Below are 19793 nucleotides of genomic sequence, written 5' to 3' on the forward strand. Positions count from 1 at the left end.
TGGGGGTGGAGGGTAACAGGGCCTTTCAGAAGTTTTAGTTAAATTTCTTGATTTTCATACAAAAGAATTAAGAAAATGGGTATTCCTTTCTCATATCCCAGGTATCTTATTCAAGCAATTGGCTTTTGAAAACACAAGTATACTAGAAAAAACCTGTATCAAAACCCAAGCAATCAAACAAACAAACAAAAACAAATGAAAAACAGAAAACAAAAACAAAAGAAAGAAAACACTAATACATACTCTAAACAGGAAAGCAGGTAAGCTAACTGCAGATGTTCACCTCGCCTTCTGCTCCTGCAAATCAAATCCCTAAGTCTCACATCCAGCATTGCTACAGAACACCTGCTGCAGCCTCTTGTTCTCCTCTGTTTCCCAACTCCAGTGGGTTCCATCTATCTTCCTATACTCATCTCCTTTCTCCAACTTGTTGCTTTGTTCCACACCCAGAACAAGCTGGCACTCCCTGGGATATTATGGTAATTTCTTAACCCAATGAGACTGTATAAAAAAAAAACAAAACAAAACAAACAAAAAAAAACACATAACCAGCTATTTAATTTAGAAGCTATGTGCCGGGCAGTGGTGGCGCACACCTTTAATCCCAGCACTTGGGAGGCAGAGGCAGGTGGATTTCTGAGTTTGAGGCCAGCCTGGTCTACAGAGTGAGCCTAGGACAGCCAGGACTATTCAGAGAAACCCTGTCTCAATCCCCGCCCCCCCCCCCAAAAATAGAAGCTATGTGCCTAGATTCATCAGATCTATCACTATACTAATTTATTCCCCAGTTATGAGACCCCCTTGTTACTTGTGGCTTCTCTGGGATTTAAGATTCTGCTTCATCTTCCTTCCACCTCCTCTTCCTCCCTCCTCTGAGACCTCCCTCCTAACTTTTCCTTCCCTTCCCAAATCATTGGCTCTACCCTTTGTTTGACCAGTCAAACACATACACACACAAATGTAGTGAGCCGCTGTGGCTGCACACGTGCGTTTTCCAACATGGCGCTGGCCGCATGGTTCCCCAGCAGTAAACAATCATTCTGCGCAGCTGCTAGGCAGAAAGAGCGCCAAACCACTGGCCTATCCCGAGGCGTAATACTGGGTAGTGAGCAAGCAGCCCTTCAGAAGTGAATACGTCACTCTAGGGTGTATTTAAGGGACCCTCTTCCGGTTTCTTGGGTCTTTCCGCTTTATCGTGTGCGGTAGTAAAAAGTTCCTCGTGGCAGTAAACCCGTATCGCCTCCTGTCCTTATTCGCGGGCGAAAAGGGATTTTGGGGGCGCGCGTTACATCTGGTGCCGATTAACCCGGGAAATTTTAAGGCGCTGCGGGAGACCACCCAAGCTTGGGGACGGGTTACAAACTGCGGAACTCGAGGTGCATCCTGGAAGGTATGCTTGGCGTGGAGACCTTTGTTGCGACCGAATTTTCATTCACTGCCGCTGCTGTAGTAGCTGGCCTTGTGTGGTTTTCGTTGACAGTCTATTTTTGTTGTGAGGAACTAGCTCGAGGCACAGCTAATAGGAGTGGAGAGGTTTCAAAAAAGGTCTGCTCTAAGCTATCAGAACCAGGATGTGGCAACAGGTGCTCAGCCATAGGGTTGGGAAAAGAGAAACAGACGAAGAAGTCTGGAGAGAGACTGGCCAGAGAGTTTGGTTATAGGAAAGAATGTTCAGGAGGGATACAGGCCACTGCAGGGCCTGTTAAAGCTAGCAAACCTTCACCGGCTGGTGAAGAGAAGCGGGAACCCCCGCACCCAATTAAGGAGCCTGCTTCCATACACCTTAGCAGCTCCGAGGAAGATCTAACACAAGGAGAGGAAGAGGGCCTGGGGCAGGAACCAGCTGCCTGTACTAAGGCTGGCGGTCCCAAAGTAAGACTAAGAAAGCCTTTGAATTCCTCAGCCCCACTCTTGCCTCCAACTTACGATTCGGGCGGAGGCCCTAACTCATTCCTCAGCCCGGCGGATCAGAGGCAGCTACAGCTTGCATTTCCGGTCTTTGAAGCGGCAGAAGGCGCCCGCGTTTATGCTCCCGTAGATTATAGACAGGTCAAAGAATTAGCGGAAGCAGTGCGCGCATATGGAATTGGAGCTAACTTTACTGTAGCCCAAGTAGAGAGGTTAGCTACAGCCGCCATGACTCCAGGAGATTGGCAGAACACAGTGAAGGCGGTACTTAACAATATGGGCCAATACCTAGAGTGGAAGGCCTTGTGGCATGAGGCGTTACAAGCACAAGCTAGGATTAATGCAAATACTGAGGGACAGGAATTATGGACTTTTGATATGCTAGCGGGAGTTGGCGTACACGCGAATGACCAGACCGCTCATCCTTGGCAGGTCTACGCGCAGACAGCAGCAGCTGCGATAAAGGCGTGGAAGTCCCTCCCTAGGAAGGAAGGCAGTAACCTTTATTTGTCCAAGATAATTCAGGCAGCTAATGAGTCGTTCTCTGACTTTGTGGCGCGGATGACCGAGGCAGCGGGTAGAATCTTTGGGGATCCAGAACAGTCGATGCCGCTAATAGAACAGATGGTTTTTGAAAACGCCACGGCGGAATGCCGTGCCGCTATTGCGCCGCGGAGAGCTAAGGGGTTACAAGATTGGTTAAGAGTGTGCCGAGGATTGGGAGGTCCTCTTACTAACGCAGGGCTCGCGGCGGCGAACTTAGAAATGGCGGCAATGCTGCTTAAGGGTCAGAATCGTGGAACCTTCCCGTCAAAACATATGGCCCGGTGCTATGCCTGTGGGAAGGCCGGACATAGAAAAAGGGAGTGCCCAAATAATCAAATACCAACGAAACTGTGCACTAGGTGTGGAAAAGGCTATCATTTGGCTCAAAATTGCCGTTCTATTAGGGATATAAAAGGTCAAATTCTCCCCCCAAATCTGTCAGCCATTAAGGAGGAAAAATTTTCAAAAAACGGATATGCGGGCCCGAGATCCCAGGGCCCCAAAAGATATGGGACACTGCAGAACACTCAGGAGACTCTGTTCGCTGCAGAGCCACAAGGGGTTCCGCAGGACTGGACCTGTGCTCCACCTCCCGAGTCTTATTAATGCCACACATGGGGGTGCAGCCGATCCCGGTCGATTACAGAGGCCCCCTGCCAGAGAGAAGCGTTGGTCTTATATTAGGCCGTTCCTCTCTCACCTTAAAAGGGCTTGTGGTACACCCCGGTGTAATAGATCAGGATTATACCGGAGAACTTCAAGTTCTCTGTTCTAGCCCACAAGGTGTATTCTCTATCTCCCCTGGAGATAGGATCGCTCAATTGATTGTTCTTCCAAGCTTACATGATTGTTTTCCATCCACTGAGAAGCTTAGAGGTTCTCAGGGGCTTGGTTCCTCAGGAACTGACTTCGCTCATCTGGTGGTTGATTTTAAAACTAGACCCACCTTACAGTTAGCAATAGAGGGGAAGAAATTTACCGGAATTCTGGACTCAGGAGCGGATAAAAGTATCATTTCCGCTAATTGGTGGCCTAAGGCATGGCCTGTAGAGAAATCATCTCACTCCCTACAAGGATTGGGATATGAAGCCAGCCCTGCAGTCAGCTCCCGCTCGTTGACTTGGAAGGCAGCAGAGGGTCAGACAGGAAGTTTTATACCTTATGTGCTTCCCCTCCCCGTCAACCTCTGGGGAAGGGACATTTTACAGGGCCTAGGGCTAGTTCTGACCAGTGAATACTCCCCACAAGCTGTAAACATTATGAAAAGCATGGGATTTAAAGAAGGGAAAGGTCTTGGCAGGAACGAACAAGGAAGGTTAGATCCTGTCTCACAAGAATCAAACGCAGGAAGGCAAGGACTGGGTTTTTCCTAGCTGCCACTGAGGGCTCTATACCCATACCCTGGCTCACAGAGGAGGCCGTCTGGGTACCTCAGTGGTCATTATCCTCTGAGAAATTGGAAGCTGCTACAAAACTAATTAAAGAACAAGTGCAGCTCGGTCATTTAGAACCTTCTACCTCCCCCTGGAATACACCTATATTCGTTATTAAAAAAAAATCCGGGAAATGGAGGCTTTTACATGATTTAAGAGCGGTCAATGCACAGATGCGACTATTTGGCTCTGTGCAACGAGGTTTGCCTCTACTCTCTGCCTTGCCTAAGCAGTGGAAAATTATAATTATAGATATTAAAGATTGTTTTTTCTCTATTCCCTTATGTCCACAAGATAGGCCAAGATTTGCGTTTACATTACCTACTGTTAATCGTTTTGAACCTGATAAGAGATATCAGTGGAAAGTCCTGCCTCAGGGCATGGCCAACAGCCCTACCATATGTCAGCTGTATGTTCAAATGGCCCTCGAGCCAATTAAGAAGCAATTTCCTTCGCTGTTGCTGGCTCATTATACAGATGATATTATTATGTGTCATAAGGATTTAGGTACTTTACAGACCTCATACCCCTTATTATTAAAAACCTTAGAACAGTGGGGTCTAAATGTTGCTACTGAGAAAGTTCAATTTTCAGAGATTGGTTCCTTTTTAGGGACAGTTATCTATCCAGAAAAGATAATTCCTCAGAAATTGGAGATTCGTAGAGACCATTTACATACTTTAAATGATTTTCAGAAATTATTAGGTGATATAAATTGGTTAAGACCGTTTTTAAAAATTCCCTCGGCCGAGCTGAAACCTTTATTTGATATTTTAGAAGGAGATGCTCATATTTCCTCACCAAGGGCCTTAACACCAGCTGCGAGCCGTGCTCTGCAAGTAGTAGAAAACGCTTTGCAAGACGCCCAGTTGAAACGCATAGATGAAACCAAAACCTTTGACTTATGTGTTTTTAAAACTAGACACTTACCAACTGCTGTATTATGGCAGGAGGGGCCCTTGTTATGGGTCCACCCTAATGCGTCTCCTGCAAAGATCATTGAAAGGTATCCAGATGCAGTCGCTCAGCTTGCCCTTCAAGGGCTAAAAGCGGCTATTACTCATTTTGGAAGAGAGCCTAAGGTTTTAATAGTGCCTTATACTGCTCACCAAGTCCAAATATTAACGGCGACCTCTGATGTGTGGGCAGTGCTGGTTACTTCCTTCAATGGTCAAATAGATAATCATTATCCTAAGCATCCCATCTTACAATTTGCTTTAACTCAAGCTATCATATTTCCACGTATTGTGTCTCAGGAGCCGCTCCCAGATGGAATGGTAGTTTATACGGATGGGTCAAAAACAGGAATAGGTGCCTATGTGGTTAATGATAAAGTTACATCCAAACAATATCATGAAACCTCACCTCAAATGGTGGAATGCTTAGTGGTGTCAGAGGTTCTGGAAATATTTCCAGGTCCCTTAAATATTGTTTCAGATTCCTTCTATGTGGTTAATGCAGTAAAAGCATTGGAAGTTGCTGGGTTAATTAAGACATCTAGCAGACTTGTGGAAGTTTTTCAAAAGATTCAGCTTACCCTGGCTAAGCGTAGATCCCCGGTCTTTATAACTCATATTAGGGCTCACTCAGGCTTACCGGGACCTATGTCCCGTGGCAATGACCTGGCAGATCGAGCCACAAGGTTAATTGCATTTGCCCTTTCACCAAAGTTAGATTTGGCTAAAGCTTTTCACAAAAGGTTTCATGTGACAGCTGAGACATTAAGATGTCGATTTAACATCTCTAGAAGGGAGGCCAGAGATATTGTTACTCAATGCCAAAACTGCTGTCATTTCCTACCTGTTCCCCATACAGGAGTTAACCCTCGGGGAATCAGGCCCTTACAAATCTGGCAAATGGATGTTACCCACATCCCATCCTTTGGTAAATTACAATATTTGCATGTTTCTATTGATACTTGTTCTGGAGTTATATTTGCCTCTCCTTTGACCGGAGAAAAGGCGGCCCATGTTATTCAACATTGCCTCGAAGCTTGGAGTGCTTGGGGAAAGCCTAAAATCCTTAAAACGGACAATGGGCCAGCCTACACTTCTCAAAAATTTAAACAATTTTGTCGCCATATGGAAGTGACACACCTGACGGGTCTTCCTTATAACCCCCAGGGACAGGGCATCATTGAGCGTGCTCACCGCACCCTTAAAACTTATTTGATAAAACAAAAGGGAGAAGTTGAGGAAGCTCTGCCCACGGTGCCACGAGCTATTATTTCTCTGGCACTTTTTACCCTCAACTTTCTGAATTTGGACAGTCAAGGCAATTCAGCGGCTGATCGACATTGCCTGGAACCAACTAGGCCAAAAGAAATGGTAAAATGGAAAGATGTTTTGACTGGTCTATGGAAAGGCCCGGATCCTATTCTAATAAGATCCCGGGGAGCGGTCTGTGTGTTTCCACAGGGGGAAGACAATCCATTTTGGCTGCCAGAGCGACTGACGCGGCGACTCGCGGTTCCTGAAAAGGACCCCCCGAAGGATTCATCTGCAGACGCTCTCAGCTCCCATTTGGACTCTCCAAAATCGGGTTCCTAGTATATACAGTAAATTTAGATGGTTAACCTATCTGCTTCTCAAAAACCTATGCCCTTGCCTTCTTAAAAGGCGTTGCTGCTGCTAACTTGTACCAATGTAACTCGCCTTATATTACAGTGCTGGTCTGCTTTTCTATAAGCAGGTCTAATAGCCAGTTTACCACTCTGATCCCTATCCCCGTTCAGACGTCTGAGACCTTGATTTTATCCTGACAAGAAAGGAGATTCTAATATAACTGCAGCCCTTATCGCTGCTATTACCATCCCTACAAATTGCAGCTGTAACAGCTGACTCAGACATGGTTAATCAAATCACAGCAGCTACTGTTGCTAATCAAATTTCAGAAAAAACCTCTGAGGCTTTTGACCCTCCCACAGAAAGTGGATGTGTTGGTCAATCAGAGAGTTTATTCGCTCCAAGCACATTTGATACAGCTCGCAGATGTGGCTCAAATGAGCTGTGTCTCAATGACCCCATATCCAGGTATTTCACCTCTGAGATTTGTGAATGATACATTTATTTAAAGCCATAATCTTTCTGCTTACTTAAAAGGAAAGTGGAATGGGAAGTTGGACCAGATACAGCCGTGATTACAAGCTCGGATTTCCAGCGGATGAAACCTGCTGCCCGTGGAGATTTTACTTCTTAAAAATAAATTTCTTCTGCCTTTTCTTTCCTTCTTTCTTTCTTTCCTAAGAGCCGGAATAGGCCTGCGTGATACACTTCTAGGATGTGAACTAGTATTCATAGATGGATGGTTTGTAAGCTCAAGCCCAGCAAAAACGTGACAAGGTAGCTCTAAGCCTAAGCACGCGCAGCCTTGGGGCAAGCATCCTCCCTGAAATTTGATGATCTAGGCTAGAAATAGCCTATGACAGAGACATTCTCAGTCTATGCACCCCAAGAGCTCGGCTCATTTGCACTGGGTAGATGAGAAGTCTTGTCCAGTCAGCTCTTGCCTAAATAATTGTGATACCAGATAATAGGTTGACAGCCCTTGCACTCCTGGGAGCTATATATATACTCCATTGCACAGGGATGGGTGTCAATTCTCTTTATATTTTCCTTAGCCCATGCACCCAGAGGACTCGTTTCCATGGCACCTGGAAGGGTAAGGAAAAAATCTTCGGGCTATAAGCTCTTGATCGCTTACTCCCCCCCAAGATGGAGTTTGCTTGATCGGGTTTGAGTTCGAATCTTATTTGGTACTACATTTAATAGGCAAAAGGCTGTTTCATATTAATAATTTAAACAGGGAGAGATGTAGTGAGCCGCTGTGGCTGCACACGTGCGTTTTCCAACATGGCGCTGGCCGCATGGTTCCCCAGCAGTAAACAATCATTCTGCGCAGCTGCTAGGCAGAAAGAGCGCCAAACCACTGGCCTATCCCGAGGCGTAATACTGGGTAGTGAGCAAGCAGCCCTTCAGAAGTGAATACGTCACTCTAGGGTGTATTTAAGGGACCCTCTTCCGGTTTCTTGGGTCTTTCCGCTTTATCGTGTGCGGTAGTAAAAAGTTCCTCGTGGCAGTAAACCCGTATCGCCTCCTGTCCTTATTCGCGGGCGAAAAGGGATTTTGGGGGCGCGCGTTACACACAAACACACAGACAGACAGACAAACACACACACAGACACACAGACACACACACACACACACACACACACACACACACACACACACACACACACACTGTCAAACACGTGATAAAGCACTCTGCCATTTGTCCTAATTTAGAAATTTTACAATTTATGTTCTGATTTCACTTTGCATTATCATCTGAAAACCACCCTTTCAAGTCTGTATCATATCTCTCAATACTAAACAACTTAAGTTAGCTTATGAGACTATGACTAATCTACTACAACCCTGTCAGAAATCCGAGAATGAATTAAATACTCTCTGAGTATATAACAAGCACAAAACATGGCTTCTTAAAACTTAAACAGTCTGTAGAGAAAGCTCACTACCTGGACAGCTCCTAATGTCTCATAAGACTGGAGCATCCGTCTTCAGCTTTCTGGCCCAGAACCACCTGTCAGACCTTGAAGCAGGAACCAGGACCAGCTTACCCTGTTCTGGCAGAGCTTAGCAGTTGAGTATCCCACATCTGTTTGTTTTGGACAATATTTTGTCTGCAGATGGCATAGACAATGTCTGCACAGTGACTGCATTGCCATGATAAGCAACTCCTCCTGGAGGTGAAGATGCTCAGTATCTTCTTTGAGCCATGAAGGGGAACTGTCAGAGCAGACATATCACATGGTCAAATGATCCTTAATAATGAAATACTATTCATAGTCCCATTCTGCGGATCTCTGTTTTTGAATACTACTTATCTATGAAAAGTATATCTGAACTGTTAGACCTTAACTACTCTTAGCCATTTGTATTTGAATAAATTGAAAATACTTTATTATAATTAAATCGGAATCTAACATAACCATGAGTTTCTATCTGGCCCTTAACCTGTGTTACTAATCGTCCTAAACAGTTTGTAATTACAGCTGTTAGAAGGACCGGGACAAAGCCTCGTGTTCCTAAATGAGCTGCATAGACACAATGCCTAACTAAGAGTTACAGTATTAATTTCAAATTTTACACCAATGTACAGATTTATACCAGTGAAAACCGTAATCCTACAGCAACACGCAAATTCTGTACCAATGTAAGAAAGTATAACTTTAATTTTGCATCAATTACAAGGATTTCTATCAATGTGTGATAATGGCTATACAATGTTTTGTTTAAGAATAAATTTGAGCCGGGCCTTTAATCCCAGCACTTGGGAGGCAGGGGCAGGTGGATTTCTGAGTTCGAGGCCAGCCTGGGCTACAGAGTGAGTTCCAGGACAGCCAGGGCTACACAGAGAAACCCTGTCTCGAAAAACAAAAACAAACAAACAAACAAACAAACAAACAAGGCGTCTGATAAAACATTTTGTACAAAGAGCCTGCTTTTTCCTGATTTCCAGTACAGCAGTGTGTGGACAGTTTACTTTGCAACCTACTTTTAATAAGCATCCAACCTCTCCTCTGCCCAGCAGAGGTAGTGGAAGACAAAATTTACTATCAGGGATAGTTCTTTGTGAGTGAGCTTGGTTTTTTTTTTTTTTTTTTTTTTTTTTTTGGGGGGGGGGTGGTGTTTGTTTTGTTGTGTTTTGTTGTTGTTGTTGTTGTTTGCTTGTTTTTTTTTTTTTTCCAGCACTTCAGTACTGTAGCAAACACCAAATACTGTGCAGTGGGGACTTCACAGGTGAGGAAAGCAGGAGCATAGCAGAAACATTGTGGCAGTGTCTGTGGGGACTCAGGAACTCCTGCTCAAGCTGCAACAATGCACCCTGGCTCTGATGCACAGCAGCTTAGCCCATGGCTGAAGACCTGGCTCCCCCACTGCCTGCCTTGCCTGGATGCTATGGAGCAACTATGCCCAAGCTGAGCCGACAGGGCAAACATGCCTGCAGAGGACCTGCAGGGACAAACTCAGCCAACTTCATTAGAGCAAAGGGTGTAAAGTGTCTCCTTCACGTAAGGCTCCCCCAGCCCATCTTTCATTTCATGACTTAATTTACATGGCTTGTATTTCCCTTCATAAGTTTTTTATTTTCTTTTCTGTGTGTTCTTTCTTTCTTTCTTTCTTTCTTTCTTCCTTCCTTTCATTTTTTTCTTTCTTTGAAGTAAGCTAAAGGACCAGCAATTTGATATGTTTAACCTAATATTTGCTGTGGTTTGTGCCATGCATACTTGCATAGTAATTTTTTTTTCTTAAATGTGTCACACTTTATAGGATACATCAGTTTAGCTCAATCTGTGATCTGGGGTTTTTCAAGGCAGGTCAATGTTGGGGGAGAGAGGGGGACTCATCTCCAACTCCTGAAGCTTGTGCTTCAAACTTCAAATGCTTATTAATTTCCAATATCTTGTCAGTGTATGTGTGTGTGTCTGTGCAATATGTGCTACAATTTTCAGTTCTTAGTTTCTACCATAGGTTCCAGGGATAATCAAACTAGTCTAGCAAGTTCTTTTACCTGCTGAGTACCTTGTTGCGATTGTATAAGTGTGTGTGTGTGTGTGTGTGTGTGAGAGAGAGAGAGAGAGAGAGAGAGAAAGAGAGAGAGAAAGAGAGAGAGACAGCGCATGCACACTCACGTGTAATTTTCACATATGTATTTACTGTATATGAGGCCCAGCTCTGCCTCTCAATAGCATTATCCATCCTTTTCTCACTTGTCACCATTTCTTTTTATCTCTCATGACAGCTGTACTTTGTTCATATCATAGAGACATTTATAATTGTATACATGGAGGAACACACACACACTCCGAGTGAAACAAATTTAAAATCAAAAAATAAAAACACGCAGTCTTTTTGTTCATTAACCAGTATTCATTAGCATATGCTTTTCTTTGATTTTTAAAATCACCTTGAAAATTTTCCATAATGCTAATAATAGCTTTTTTTGGTTTTTCGAGACAGAGTTTCTCTGTGAGTTCCTGGAACTCACTTTGTAGACCGGGCTGGCCTCTGCCCCCCAAGTGCTGGGATTTGATAATAGCTTTCTTGATGATATTCTTGGGGTTTTCTTAAATCTTTTTAGACTATCTGCAGAAAAATATGGGTTACTGTGCCTTTTTTTATTCTTATACCTTTATAAGTATCAACAAAAGCCTTCAATAGAGTATTGTATGATAGACTATGGCCCAATGTCAACTTTTAATTCCTACTAGTGACAGGTCTTAAAATATCACATTTTTCCGTTCTGACCACAGCAGAATGCTGTCTATAAAGGTGAGTGCTACATAAGTGGTTCAGGAGTCACATGCAACAAATAAACAGAAGAGTGGTGTTGTTGCGACCCCTGCTGGCCAAATGTTGTTATGTACTTGTCCTTAAGAAATGAGCATATGAATACCAAGCATTGGGTGCCACCTTGTGGAAGTAAGAAGTTAGTGCACTCGACCTGTGTCTCTTCCCACAGTTGCCTTCAAGTCCAGGAGTTGGAGGAGACCTGAGTCACCCTCACCACAAGCACTCCTCTCTCAAAAGATGCCCAGCCTCAGTTTTAAGGAAACGGACACCTGATTTCTAGTGAGAATTGTGTGCAACCCTCAACCTGGCAAAAGTTCAAAGGACTTTCAGACTCATAAAAATGCTAGTCAACCCAAGGCACTGAACGCCACTAAACAATTCAGGTCAGTCTATTGCAATGGAAGAAAGCCTCGAAATTCCCAGCTAAAAATTCCTAATCTATAAGTCACATCAGATGTTGTGAATCATCTAAGCTAACAGCATATTTTATAAAATGCCATAGTAGGCACTTAATTGTTTGAGGTTGTAGGACACGAAGAAGACAGTCCCTGTCATGTTGGCTCAAGCAGGAGGGCAGAAGCAGGTAAATTCAGGGTGTAGAACATCCTAGTTTACATAGAGAGCTCCAGGGTAAATCCAAACAGAAACAAACCTTCCATTACCAAATGCAATTTCCAGTAACTGACACCAAAGTGACCATGTCATTGCAGATGTCTGTCCATTCTGAGTGTACAAACAAGGTGAGATCAAACTTTATCATGCGTACTTCATGAAAACATAGACCGGAGACACCAGGCAGACTAGAACAGCAGTAATGGTGCTGGAGAGATAACAGAGAGACTGGCAGCTGTCCTGAGTTCAATTTCCCAGCAACCACATGGCGGCTCACAACCATCTACAGTGAGATCTGGCGCCCTCTTCTGGCCTGCATGCATGCATGCATGCAGACAGAATGCTGTATATGTTATAAATCCTAAATAAAATATAATAGGGCTGGAGAGATGGCTTGGTGACTGTTTTTGCAGAGGTTCTGAGTCCCAGGAACCACATGGTAGCTTACAACTATCTGTAATGGGATCCGATGCCCTCTTCTGGTGTGTCTGAGACAGCTGCAGTGTACTCACATGCATGAAATAAGTAAACAATTAAAAAATAACTAAAATAAAAATAGATTTAGAAAGCTATGTATATTTAATTTGGAAAGTACAACGACATCTACTGCTATCCTACATAGATATCAAAGTGGGTCCTACAGTGTCCTTGTATTTTTGAGAGTCTCCCACTTTAATATCTGAGACCAGTGTCACTTATAAAATAGCTTCAAGTAAGTTATACATGTAGCATTGTCATTCAATGAATAACATGGTTTAAGGACTTTACAGAGACTTTTAGTATGTAGATTTGGCAAGAAGTGCTCTTTCTTTCTTTTTTTTTTTTTTTTTTAGGACAGGATGTCTTGTGTGTGTGTAGAGATGAATCAGTAGTCAAGACTAGGTATTGGGTTTGATTTCCAGCAACCTTATGGTAGCTCACCACCATCTGTTGTGGGGCTTTTTTTTTTTTTTTTAATATTTATTTATTTATTTATTTAATGTATGTAAGCACACTGTCCTTGAAACACCAGAAGATGGAACCAGATCCAATTACAGATGGTTGTGAGCCACCATGTGGTTGCTGGGAATTTAACTCATGACCTTTGGAAGAGCAGCCAGTGCTCTTAATTGTTGAGCAGTCTCTCCAGCTCCCTGTGACAGGGTTTAATGCCCTCTCCTGGTGTGTTTGAAGACAGTTGCAGCCTACCTGAATAAAGAAAAAAAAATCCTCTTTTTTAAAAAAGGCAGGATCTTAATGTAAAGTAGCAATCAACGAAGTTAGATTATGTGACCATAACATTGGGCCTGCAGAGACCAATCTATTTTTCACTGGAAGACTTAAGGTCAGCTTTTCTCATCAATATGCCCAGCTGTGAAGAGTCATTTTATGGTTGTGGTGAGCAACTTTGCCTACCCATGAGTCAGTTCTTTCTATGTAAATGAGAACATTTCTGTAGTATCTAGTTACAGTTAATTCTGATTGGCTGTGTGTTTCTGACAATTTTGTTGCTCCAATTTTCATTGTCTCTGAGTGCTTTGCCTCTTGATTGGGTGGGTGGATCGGTCACGAGCTTGTCAGATGTGGACCGAGTCCAGAAGACAGCTTCGTCTACGCAGGTGGGAGTCAAATCCAGATCTTCTGGAAGAACATCAAGTGATTTGAACGGCTAGAGATTTGAATCCCTCCATCGTCTTTCTGTAGACTCTGATCTTTCTGTAGACTCTGAGTCCGCCTACCTTAACAAAATGTCTTCCATGGTTACAACACCTGTCTCTAAGAAATGAAACAAACCAACCAACCAAACTGACTAACATCCCTGTGACCCTGGCTTTCTCCAGAAATAACTATGGCTGTACATCCATACCTTTTCCTTAGATTTCTCTAAAGGACGTGAGAGACGCAAGTGGAAGAAGAGGAGCTACGCCACTGATAAGCAAACAGCTGTGATTCACTTGAACTTCTTTTACAAAATCATTGATATTTGACAAACGCCCATCCTGCAGAGAACCACATTTACCCGTTAAAAAATGCATAAAGGTGAAATCGACGGAAGAGGAGGCAGAACACCTGCTGTATGTTTCATTCACTGAGTTGTGACCTTTTGCTTTTTGTTTGCTTGTTTTTGCTAAGGCGTGGTATTTTTAAGTGTTTGTCCTTGAACTGACATTGTAGACCTGGCGGGCTTTGAATTCAGACATCAGCCTGCTTCCGCCTTCTGAGTACTAACTGCAAAAATCTGGTTTTGGGTGGGTCTAAACCACCACAATGAGAGCTGCTATCCTTTTTTAGTCAATGTTATCAACAGATATCACCAGGCATGTCAGGAGCTAGTCATTTGGAAGAGGTGAGCAGCAGCAGCTGTTTCTATCTGCACCATCAAGGTCTAAGCAAGCCCGGGAGCACGTAGTAGACATTTGGAATACTTTCACCAAAAATATATTCCCGCACACTCTATAAGGTAAGAGAGTTTTGTTGGTATGTTTGTTTGTTTGTTTTGTTGTTGTTGTTTTGGTTTGGTTTTGGCATTGGTTTGTTTTTGGAACCCTGCCTGTGCATGGTACATTTCTAAATCAGAGAAAGATGGCATGTCTGCAGAAATTAGAGTTGTAGATGGTATTTAGCTGCTTGTTGTACTAAAACTAAGAGATTATCTCTGATTATCAAGTTCTGGAGCATTGTTTTGGTTGCAATTTTGGTGATACTCATCAAAGGAAATTGATTTGGTGTGGTTTGAGATTGTGAATTTCCTGTGCTCTTGATTCGTGGCCACTGTCACTGCATTTAGCAAGCAAGGACAGGGTCAGACTCCATAGTATCTGTATTTATATCTTCAGTAAAATACAAACAGTGTAGTAAATAACCCTGGTTCCTGACTCTCTTTATTTCTGTAGGATCCACTGCTGTAGGTTTCTCCTATATTCTCATATACTACTGAGATATCGTAAAAGGCTGTTGAAATTGCTTCAAACTTTCCTGCTTAGGTCCTCTGATAGGATACTTTTTTTCAAATCTCCATGTCTCCTCTTAGTAGAATCCATTGTTTGGAAAAATAATTTACAATTTTACCCTTAAATGATGCTTGGGAAAAAGCAAAATTTCAATGCACACCAAATTTCCTGTCTCTTGCTGAAATGCTTCAAGTTTTTCCCAATTTGGGAAAATGTTGGCTGTGAAATTCTCTTTGTCTTTTTCTGTCTCCGGGTATGGAGTTGTTAGAGGCAGACAGATCAGACCTCTTTGCTGTGTTGGACACACTTTATGGACCAGGCTTGCCTAAAACCTGTAAGAGCCTGCCTCTATTTTCAAATGCTGCGAATAAAATTGTACACCACTATGACCGGCTAAGATTCTCATCTTATGATTCTAGTTGGCTAGACCGTGGTGGTGGCATACACAAGTGGATCACTGTACATTTGAGGCTAGCCTAGTCTACAGACCAAGTTCATGGAAACCCAAAACGAAACGAAGAGGAGCCATTTTAGAAATGAAACATTTTGTCTTTTAATAGTGGGGGACATAATGTCCTTAGTACTATTGTCTGTAGAATTTGGATAAGGAAGGCAAGTTAGATAGTTTGGAGGAGTTTTAGACTGATTATATTTCAGGTATGAATGAGCTTCTATCTCAACCTAAGTAAAACCATAATTGTACTCTAGGAAATTGTTTTACTCTCAAGTGTTTCTGGACTGTATTTTATGCTGCACTGTTATTTACATAGACTGAGATGGTGGTGAAATGTCTCTCCATCTTGATAAGGTCAGTCAGCAGCCAAGATGGCTGCCATTCATAAGTAGCCTTCCATGCTGCTTTCCAAAGTGGCTATATTTAACCCCATTTTTATTTTTAATAAAACAGTCCAGAGTTTAACCACCTCCAAAGGAAACCCCTTCCCCACTAATGCCCATATCCACCCTGCAATGATATTGATTCCTTGATTGGTCATCTCCCACTCCCAACATTCTCTCTGTCTGTCTGTCTGTCTGTCTGTCTGTCTGTCTGTCTCTCTCTGTATCTGTGTCTCTCTGTCTCTCTCTTTCTCTGTCTGCCTCTCTCTGTCTATCTCTTTCTCTCTGTCTCTCTCTGTCTCTCTGTCTCTCTGTCTCTCTGTCTCTCTCTCTCTGCCTGCCTCCTGAGAGCTGAATTTTTTTTTTTTTTTTTTTTTTTGTGCTGAACTTAGTAGTGCGTAAACTCAGTAACTCTCCAAGGCAGGCGGGAGCTGAAAATATGAAGATAAGATGGTGGTTGAGTTGTGTGTAGGAGAGAAAAAGCTTCCGTGCTGCTTTCCAAAGTTGGCTCTTTGCAGCTTTTGGGGGTGGGGGGGGGTGGGGAATCCGTGTTTAGAATGTGTCTTTTTCTTTATTCAATTCTGTCTTAATTTTGTTTTGTTTTTCGTTAGTCAGTTAGTCCTTTCACTTAGAGACCGATGATTTCTCCTGCTTTCAGGGCTCCCTCCCTTTCTCCCTCCCTCCCTCCCTGACCCACTTTCGGTTTCGGGTTGCTGAGGAGGTCGGCCCGAGCCCAGCCCGCGTTCGTTCGTTTGCTGTGTTCGGGCGGGACGACGGGGACCGTTTGTGTCAGTCATTCGGGAGAAGCGGTGGGTCCCCTGCTCCCGTCGTGCGTGGGTTAGTGTCCCCCTGAGCTAGGGAGGACCCTCCAGAGGGAGGGAGTGAGTGAGTGATTGCGGCGGCCATGAGCGATCTGTCCTCTCGGTTTGCTTGGTCGATGGAGACCGTTCTCTGGTGACACCTAGTGGTGACAAGTTTCTGCGGCGACCGACGCTCCTGTTCCCCGGTTGATGACAAAGGACGGGGAAGTGCCTGTTGCGAGGCGGCCAGGGTGACGGGAGGCCCGGCAAGCAGGCGGGTGCTTCCCGGAGGTGGCCACGTGTTTAAGTTGGGTCTCTACCCAGGGGGTTGTACCTGGAGCTCTGCGGGGAGAGGTAGTGGCTGTACACCCTATTGGGACCGATGCTGGGCTTGGTGGCAGCTTACTCAGGTCGACCAGAAGGCTTCGGTCCGGTCCACGGGACTGCGTTTCTGAGGCCGAGAGGATGCGATGGCCCCGGCTTGCTAGCCGCCATGGCCCGGCCCCGACTCCGTGGAGCTTCGGAGCTTCTCCACAAGTCCCTGGTCCCAGGCAGGGGAACTTAGGTTTCTGAGGCCGAGAGGATGCGGTGTCCCCGGCTTCCAGGCCGATGTGGCCCGGCTCCGTGGAGCTCTGGAGCATTTTTTTTTTTTTTTTTTTTTTTTTTTGTAATCTTTGTCCCGGAGCCCTCTCTGTCCCCATCAGCGGGGCCCCTGACTTCTTGAGGCCGAGAGGGTGGCACGTCCCCGGCTTCCAAGCTGATGTGGCCCGGCTCCCTGGAGCTCTGGAGCCCTTTTTTTTTTTTTTTTTTTTTTTTATCTCCAGGAGCCCTCTCTTTCCCCGTCAGCGGGGCCCCTGACTTCTTGAGGCCGAGAGGATGGCACGTCCCCGGCTTCCAAGCTGATGTGGCCCGGCTCCCTGGAGCTTTGGAGGCTTTTTTTTTTTTTTTCCTCCCTCCAAGGATCTCGGTCCACAGCGCCGGGACTCTGTATCCTGAAGCCGAGGGGAAGCTATGGGCTCGGCTTTCTATCATGGCTTTCTCGGTTTAGGAGCACTCATGGTTATCAGGTCGACCAGTTGTCCCTCTGAGGTCCGGTTCTCTTGTTTATGGGGACATTTTTGGGACAGGTCAGGAGGCGTGACTTCCAGATGTTCCCTGTGGCCTGTGAATTTCCTCCCTGTGTCTTTTGTGGTTTTGATGTTGGCTATCTGTCCATATTGGACCTGGAGATATGTACTGACACGCTGTCCTGTGATTGTTGAGACTAAAGGACATTGGAGGCCCTCCCAAGGCTGTTTGCTTGTCCAGCCTTTTTATCTGCCCACGGGTCTCCGTAGCTCCCGAAGCTATTACCCGAGTACGCTTCTTGCTTTCCCGTGCTTGCTTGCGTGCTCTTGCTGTTGTTCAGCTTGTGACAACCGGGCGCTGCATGATGCGTGTCAGGCTTTTTTTTTTTTTTTTCCCGATTTCCACGTGGTTGTTGTCACCTGCACCGGGTGGAACGGTGGATCCAGGGGCGACGAGGGGACTAATTCCGCTTGCTGTTTCCCCTCCCCTGGTTTTTTTTTTTTTTTTTTTTTTTTTTTTTTTGAATTAAGGAGCTCCCGAGCCTCCTTGTGTGTTATCCGGCCTTTCTGCCACGTGCCTCCCGAGCGCACGGTTTTTTTTTTTTTTTTTTTCCCTTCCATTTAAAAGGAGCTCCCGAGCCCTCGTTGTTGCCTCCCGAGCGCATTTTTTTTTTTTTTTTTTTTGTGGTGGCTTGTCCGGTGGCATTCCTCTCCCGTTCTTTCTCGTGCGTGTGTTTTCTCGTCTCTCTCGCTTTACCCGGTTGTGTAAGATCCCGCTGGCCGTCCTCCCGGTGGTGGCCTGCTCTCGCTCGGTTGGATCGATGTGGTGCCTCTGTGTTGTCTTCGGGCCGGGGCCTAAGCCGCGCCAGGCGAGGGACGGACATTCATGGCGAATGGTCATTCCATGCGAATGGCGACCGCGCTTCTCGTTCTGCCAGCGGGCCCCTCGTCTCTCCTCCCCATCTGTGCCGGTGGTGTGTGGTAGGCAGGGGTGCGGCTGTCCGGCCCGAACGCCGACCCGCGCGCACTTCTCGTCGTGGTTCGCGGGGTCTTCGTGGGCGCGTCAGGGGCTCTGCTGTCCTGCGGTTCACGCGGTGTTGTGTTCCATCTTGGCCCTCTCCCTTTCCCCGAACCGGGGAGGGTGGCTGGTCCGTTTGCGCCGCATGCCCTTTCCCGTCGGGTATGTGTGCGCCCGGCTTTTCGCGAGCCTCTGGTGCTCCTGGAGCGTTCCCGGCTTTGATTGCCAAGGTGCCCGCTTCTGAGCTGGTGGTGGCGCTTCCCGTTCCCCGGCGTTGCCTCCCGTGCTCCGTTTCGCTGTGAGTTGTCTTCCCGCCTCGGTCGGCTCTGTGTTGCGGAGACCAGAAAAAAAGGGGGTCGAGAAAAGTGCGGTAGAAAAAAGGAACCAGATGTGGTTCCTTGTCCTGAGAAGGTTGGGGCGGCGGCCCCCCTCGTTTGGGTGAGCGCCCACCCCGTGCTTTCTACCTTGGCCTTTGCCCGTAGGCCTTGCGCGTAGGGTGGTGCTGAGCGGTCGCGGGGCTGGCCCTTTTAAGTTTAAACTCTCTGCTCCTGTTTTTTTTGTTGGGGGGCTTTGAGAGGCCTGGCTCTCGGGGGCTGACCTGTCGCAGGTCTCCTCTGTCCGCGGAAGCTCAAGTTAAAACCCTGGAAAGAGAGAAGAGAGATCTTTTGCCGGTACCGCAGACCCCCCGCGCGCGCACACGCCGCGTGGGTCTTGTCGCTGAGCCCGTGCGTCGCAGCTCTTGGTTGCCGGGACTCGTCGGGTCGGGTCCGTCCCGCCCTCAGTGAGAAATGTTGCCTTCTCTAGCTATCCCTCGGAAAAGGGTGTGCTGTGACCCTCGGAGGGGCTCCTCCCGAGCGGGCCCCTCGAGTGCCCGCCGCCCGCGACCGCCTCATGCGCGCAGCGTCCGTTCTCTCGTCTACCGCGGCCCGCGCCTCCCCGCTCCGAGTTCGAGGAGGGATCACGCGGGGCAGAGCTCGTCGTCCTGCCGTCGCGCTGAGCTGGTGTGGGGTTCTTCTGGTTGTGGTGGTGGTGGTGGCGGGGAAAGGGCCGCGCGCTTGCCCGCGTGCGCGGTACCCCCCTCACCCCGAGGGTCGCCGTGGGGCGGAGGGTGGGGATGGCGGCGGTGGGCTCCCGGTCCCACCCGTCTCCCCTTCCTCCCGTGCCGTCCGCCGCGTGCGTCCCCTTGGCCCGCGCGCGTTCACGTCTTGTGCCCCTCCCGCGACCGGGCGTACACCGCGCGTGTGGTGCGTGTCGTGTGTGCTCTCGGGCCGTGCGGTGGTCGCCTCG

At 46.3% G+C, this 19793-nt stretch overlaps 2 long non-coding RNA genes across 3 annotated transcripts in view; both read left to right on the top strand.

Annotated features, from left to right (window-relative positions):
* The first annotated feature begins 964 nt into the window (after nucleotides 1-964).
* LOC143441556 (uncharacterized) lies at nucleotides 965-7969 on the top strand. The gene is made up of 2 exons (XR_013109113.1): nucleotides 965-1390; nucleotides 6305-7969. It is a non-coding gene; the product is annotated as an uncharacterized LOC143441556 (long non-coding RNA).
* A 3064-nt stretch (nucleotides 7970-11033) lies between these two features.
* The window catches only part of LOC143441557 (uncharacterized), a 23511-nt gene continuing 14751 nt past the window's right edge, over nucleotides 11034-19793 (top strand). Inside the window, exons 1-2 of one of the 2 annotated variants that reach the window (XR_013109115.1) lie at nucleotides 11034-11625; nucleotides 13712-14294. This is a non-coding gene — a long non-coding RNA (uncharacterized LOC143441557). Of the gene's footprint in view, nucleotides 11626-13347; nucleotides 13453-13711; nucleotides 14295-19793 lie in introns of those variants that run through there. The other variant, XR_013109114.1, reaches the window with a different exon arrangement.

The sequence above is a fragment of the Arvicanthis niloticus genome, chromosome 2, assembly GCF_011762505.2.
Source record: "Arvicanthis niloticus isolate mArvNil1 chromosome 2, mArvNil1.pat.X, whole genome shotgun sequence".
NCBI classification, from domain to species: Eukaryota; Metazoa; Chordata; class Mammalia; order Rodentia; family Muridae; genus Arvicanthis; species Arvicanthis niloticus.